This window comes from Falco biarmicus, unplaced genomic scaffold (assembly GCF_023638135.1).
Source record: "Falco biarmicus isolate bFalBia1 unplaced genomic scaffold, bFalBia1.pri scaffold_30, whole genome shotgun sequence".
Taxonomy (NCBI): Eukaryota; Metazoa; Chordata; class Aves; order Falconiformes; family Falconidae; genus Falco; species Falco biarmicus.
The window spans coordinates 1,020,925-1,027,089 of record NW_026611861.1 but is presented as its reverse complement, the minus strand read 5'-3'; the positions used below and the strand labels follow the sequence as shown (position 1 = coordinate 1,027,089).

Genomic DNA, 6,165 nt, shown 5'->3' with positions numbered 1-6,165 from the left:
AACATAGTAATCCCATTTTTGTACCTGAAATTTGGTCTGTTTTAGAGCAGGATTCGGAAGAAACTAAAAAGATTTGTTTAAAATGATTTGGATGGAAAAGAAATTGTAGAAATTGTAGGAGTAAACATGTTTGAGTGGTGGACTTGGTTGGCGGTCTTGATGAATTTTTTGCCTATAGGCCAAACTATTTTCGATGTTTTGCCTAGAACAAACGTATGGGTGACGTGGGCAAATATCACGGGAATAACAGATTTTTGTTTAAGTCTACAACAGCCAGACAATCCCTTTAGAACTTGTTTAATTGGTATTCTCCTGCAAGAGAATGAAACAAATTTTGATGGGTTTTGGAATATCAAAGCAGTGAATCTGACTTCCAATCAGAATGGTACATGTATGAGTCCAAATAGGCAATATGTTTGGCCTTCTCTGCGTAATGCAGTGTGGCAGAAGACGGTTATTGAGAATTTAAATCAGCCACATCATTTACCTTTGCAGGAGTTAGACTTGTTGGCTAGCGTTTTACCTGTTGAATATGTCAAACTTATTGCAACTGATATGGTGAACTGTACCCACATGTCGTCACCACTTCAACCCATGAATGGCACTGGAGCAATTTGGTTTGGTGACCCGTGGCAGTTATGGCTAACACGTCAAAGTGAACCAGGGTTTTATACAGGGTTTCAAAATCTAACCAGTTCACCTATTTGGGGTGAGTTGAAAATTGGGGGTTTCCATGTAAATGTATCACGGAGTTATCAGTTGCCACCGCGAGTCTTTCTGATATGTGGGGAAAGAGCGTGGCCAGCGATTCCTTTGTATCCTGTTGGTGGACCATGTTATTTAGGGCATTTGACTTTGTTTGCTCCACACATGAAAGACTTATTAAAAATGACTCAACAATCTCACAGATCACGAAGGGCACTGCGCACCTTTGATGAAACATGTAATGACCGGGTCGATCTACATTCTATGACAGCAAATGTCCTAGCCTCCATATTTATGCTGGGGGCAATGGCAGCATTAAATACTAAGAATATACGAAGGTTAGCATGCTGAGGAGAGAAATGATTTAATCTTACATCGCAGATTTTAAGTTCATTATTGTTTGATGTAGATAGTGTTAGGCATGCTACGTTACAAAATAGAGCTGCAATAGGTTTTTTGTTATTAGCACATGGACATGGTTGTGAGGATTTTGAAGGGATGTTTTGTGTGAACCTTTCCGATCATTCCATATCGATGCACAAGACGTTGTCACAACTGCAGGGAAACATGAAGCATATTCTTGCTGAAGATAATCCTTTCGATAAATGGTTGAGAGGATTTGGGATAACAGGTTGATTAAAGACGTTATTGATGGAAGGAATACGCTTTGTTATAATCATTGTTGTAATGTTCTTAACTTTTAGCTGTTTATTTTCTTGTTTGAAGAAAGGTTTAACATCTATTGTGAAACAGACACGGGTTGTCCAAAAAGAAAAAAGGGGATATGTAGAAAGATTTTTAAAGGACTGAGCACATATGTTACCATTGTCTGGGCTGGACAACCCAGGCCTGTTAGTTGAAGCTGCAGAGCAGCTTTAAATTGTCCTTGGAACAAGCAGTGTGAGGAAGAAAACAAGCTATGCACAAACAAGAAGCCAGGTGCAGAGCAAGTCCCGGGAACCATGAAATCAACACACTCTATTCGGCACACTCTGATCAGGCGCCTGCAGCATGCTCACCAGTCAGCGAAATGGACGCCCGCGTGGGCAGAGACTTTTATCCAATCACCTGTGTGTAGAGCCGCATGAGCGGTTGGATTAAGTTGTAAATATGACCTGTTTGTTTAATAAAGTGAGCACGGCATGTAGCCATATTGGTGTGATTGTCATGACTTGGCCAACTCTCCACAGGGGACCCTCTTCAGCCCTTCTCTGGACACACTTTAACACCTCAAAGTTTATCTTGCAGTGAGGGGCCCAAAATGGAAACAGTGTTCAAGGAGTGGCTTCAGCAGTGCTGAGTACAGGGGGTTGATCACTGCCCTAGTCCTGCTGGCCACACTGTTTCTGATACCAGACAGGATGATATTGGCCTTCTTGGCCACCCGGGCACACTGCTGGCTCATGCTCAACCATCTGTCAACTTGCACCCTCAGGGTACTTTCCCAGCAGGCAGCCTTCCAGCCACTCTGCCCCAAGCCTGTAGCGTTGTGTGGGGTTGTTGTGACCCAAGTGCAGAACTGGCACTTCTCCTGGTTGAACTTCATACAGTTGGAGTCATTGAAATCATCCAACCCATGCAGATCCCTCTGGAGAGCCTTCCTTCCCTCAAGGAGATCAGCCCTCCCACCCAACTTGACATTGTATGAAAACTCACTGAGGATGCACGCAGTCCCCCTGGCCGCATCATTGATAAAGTTCTGAAGCAGGACTGGCCCCAACACTGAGCCCTGGGGAACACCACTCCTTATGGGCTGTCACCTGGATGTCACTCCATTTACTACCACTCCTGGGGCTTGGCTGTCCAGCCAGCTCTAACCCAGCGTAGAGAACACCCATCCAAGCCATGAGCAGCCAGGTTCTCCAGCAGAATGCGTGGGAGGTGGCGTCAAAGCTTCCCTAAGGTCCAGGTAGACAGTATCCACAGCCTTTCCCTCATCCTACAGGCCAGTCATCTTGTCACAAAAGAGGATCAGTTTCATGAGGCAGAACCTGCCTTCCATAAACCCATTCTGGCTGGTCCTGACCTCCTGGTTTTCCTGCACCTCCTGTGTGATGGTGCTCAGGATGATCTGCTCCACAGCCTTCCCTGGCACTAACATAAGGTTGATGCACCTGTAGTTATCCTCCTTCCTGCCTGTCTTGTAGGTGGGCACCACTCTGACTAACCTTCAGACTTCTGGGACCTCCCCAGTTAGCCAGCACTGTTAATAATCATCCCTGTTGTGGTGCAGATGAGGATAAGACCAATGATTATCACAGTGTTCCTGGATCATGAGATATTCATAGTCAAGGAAACTTTTGAAAACACCTTGTCCTTCCTGGACATCGACTTCAGCTGAACCACAAGTCCGCTGGTGCTGCAGAGACATCACAGGCAGCAATGCCCTCTCCTGCCAGCGCTCCACAGTCCAGCCCTGCATCTCTATGGTCCCAAGGACAGCAGGGTTTGCTCTCCCTAGGGACATACAATTTCACCTTTACAGTGACCTCTGTCCCCCACCCCAGCATGCTCTGCCGCAAAACTTGTGCTTGCGTGGGACCTTGGGCACTTGGTATCATTCATTTTTGGTTGTGGTTACATGTCTGAGCTTGGCCCAGGTGAGACAGGTGTGGTCCAGCGCATCTCTGCTCTGAAATAACCTAAATCAGGGAGGGAAAGGGGACAAAGTCTTATTTAAGCAGTGTGAGGAAGCCTTACGATCAATAACCTCACATCTTATTGGGGAATTTAGAGATCCTGTGGGTTTACATGGTAAGGGTTTGGGAGTGGTCATGGGGTTTGTAGGACTGGCAAAGGTGAGTTGAGATCAAGAGCTGACTCCATGGCCATAACAGCCACTTTCATTTGACTTCAAAATGGACCAGCCCCTGCCCAATGCTGAGCTAATAAGCAATACCAGTGGCACCTCTGTGATAACATATGGAAGAAAGGATAAAACCCAATGTGCAGCATCTGTAAGAGAGAGGAGTGAGAAATGTCTGAGAGAAAGAACCCTACCAACACCAAGATGAGTGAAGGAGAGGGTCTGTGAGAGAGAGTTCTGGTGGGATCCTACAAACCAATGCTCAAGCCACCATCCCCAACATTCACAGGACAGCACATTGACAATGCTCCTTTAGGTGTCTGCAGGTTCTTTGCATCGGTGGCTTAGCACAGCTGCCAGATGGGCCAACAACTGTGATGCTCACCTGGATCTGAAACCCTGTGTCATCTGTGTCCGCCTTGGCTCTAGGAGCAAAAAAATGGTGGAGTCTCATCTCCCAGGGGGAGTGAGGCAGGAGAGCAGCAGAGTGCACGTGCCAGGCCTCAGGGTGGCAGGCTGTGATCTATGTGGAAGGAGTGAACATTCATTAGAGTTCCCTGGAATTGCCTCACATGTTTCTAATTTGTTTTGCTATGGGCTGTTGGAGGTGGCTGTTCTTGCAGAGCAGCAGTGCTGAGCTTTGCCACCTGCCTTGGCACTTGGTTCCATCAGTGTCACAGCTTTGCAACCGCTGCCCTGCACAGCAGCACTGCCTGCTCATGGCCATGCCTGAGAAGGCTTCCCTGGGCAAGAGCATATATGTTAAGGATGTGATATGTCCCCATATGTTTGGAAAGCGCTGTGCCATTTGACACTTAACTCTATGCATATGCAGTTTGGATAATGGAGTTTAAGGAACAAGCTTCTGTGCCCATAATAAAGAATTTAAAGAACGTGAAAAATATAGGTATGGATGAACTGATGGGGGACGGCAGATATTCTGCTGTATATCTATATCTATATATCTCTCTCTATATATATATCTATCTCACAGGTACAATTGCCTCGATGTATTATTATATAGATGCGTCACTGGAGGCCAATTTCACCGTCTTCCCAGTCACATGTACAAAGGCCTCTGGGTCAGGGAGGCTGGAAGTGGAGATGATACAGACATTGTAGGATCATCAATATTATCACAGATACAACAATAAATGCACAGGACATTTCAGAGAGGATCTAGAAATGCCTTGTGAAGGGACATTGACACTTATTGCTGCTGAAAGACACCTGACTGCATCAGCTTCTTCAGTGCGTTCTTCAGTTCCTGGTTCCTCATGCTGTAGATGAGGGGGTTCAGTGCTGGAGGCACCACCGAGTACAGGACTGACACCACCAGATCCAGGGATGGGGAGGAGATGGAGGGGGGCTTCAGGTGGGCAAAAATGCCTGTGCTGACAAAGAGAGAGATGACAGCCAGGTGAGGGAGGCACGTGGAAAAGGCTTTGTGCCGTCCCTGCTCAGAGGGCATCCTCAGTACAACCCTGAAGATCTGCACGTAGGACAGAACAATGAAAACAAAACAGCCAAATGCTGCTAAGAGACTAACCACGATAAGCCCCACTTCCCTGAGGTAGGTGGGTGAGCAGGAGAGCTTGAGGATCTGTGGGATTTCACAGAAGACCTGTCCCAGGGCATTGCCGTGCAGAGCGGCAGTGACAGTGTATTGGCCGTGTGCAGCACAGCATAGAGAAACCCACTGGCCCAGGCAGCTGCTGCCATGTGGACACAAGCTCTGCTGCCCAGCAGGGTCCCGTAGTGCAGGGGCTGGCAGATGGCCACGTAGCGGTCATAGGCCATGACGGTGACAAAATAATACTCTGACGAAATATAAAATACAAAGAGAAAGGCTTGGGAAGCACATCCTGCATAGGAGATGTCCCTGGTGTCCCAGAGGGTGTTGGCCATGGCTTTTGGGAGAGTGGTAGAGATGGAGCCCACATCGAGGAGGGAAAGGTTGAGGAGGAAGAAGTACATGGGGGTGTGCAGGTGGTGGTCACACATTATGGCAGTGATGATGACGCTGTTGGCCATTAGGGTAGCCAGGTAGATGCCCAGCAAGAGCCAGAAGGTCAAGAGCTGCAGCTCCCGCGTGTCTGCAAGTGCCAGGAGGAATAACTGGGTGGTGGAACTGCTGTTGGACATCTGATACCTTGGAATGTAAGGTATCCATGGCAGGAGCCCGGCCCAGCTCAGCAGCAGGGAGCAGCCCAAGGCAGCCCTTGCTCTGCCCCTCGGGGCTCCCTCCAGGTGCCCCTGGGGCTGCACGGGAACCTGCTGGGGAACAGCCGGATGCAATCACTGATGCTCCCTGCCTCAGCTGGGCAGAGACACTTCTGTCCAGCAGTGGCATTTCTCTGAGGAGATAAAGTTTTGTGCATCAGTATCAACTTTTGTTAACCCAGTACTAGAGAGGACACCAGGAAGACTGCAGCAAAGGATCTAAGCACTCTTAAACAGCGTGTGTGAGCGTGTGTGTATGTGTTTGTCTGGTGGTTCTACAGGCAGGGGCGGGGAGGATGTCTTCAGTGCTTCAGTAAGCATTGCAGAGTCAATTAAGCCCTTCATTGCATAGTCCTACGGGTACAAAGACTCAGCTCTCCTTTTCCCATGCCAGGTCTCTGCTCTGAAGCAAAGCCACTGCACCCACGGGC

General features: G+C 48.1%; 1 pseudogene; it reads right to left on the bottom strand.

Moving 5' to 3' along the window:
- Positions 1–4,721: 4,721 nt before the first annotated feature.
- LOC130143463 (olfactory receptor 14C36-like) lies at positions 4,722–5,659 on the bottom strand (annotated as a pseudogene).
- Positions 5,660–6,165: the final 506 nt, after the last annotated feature.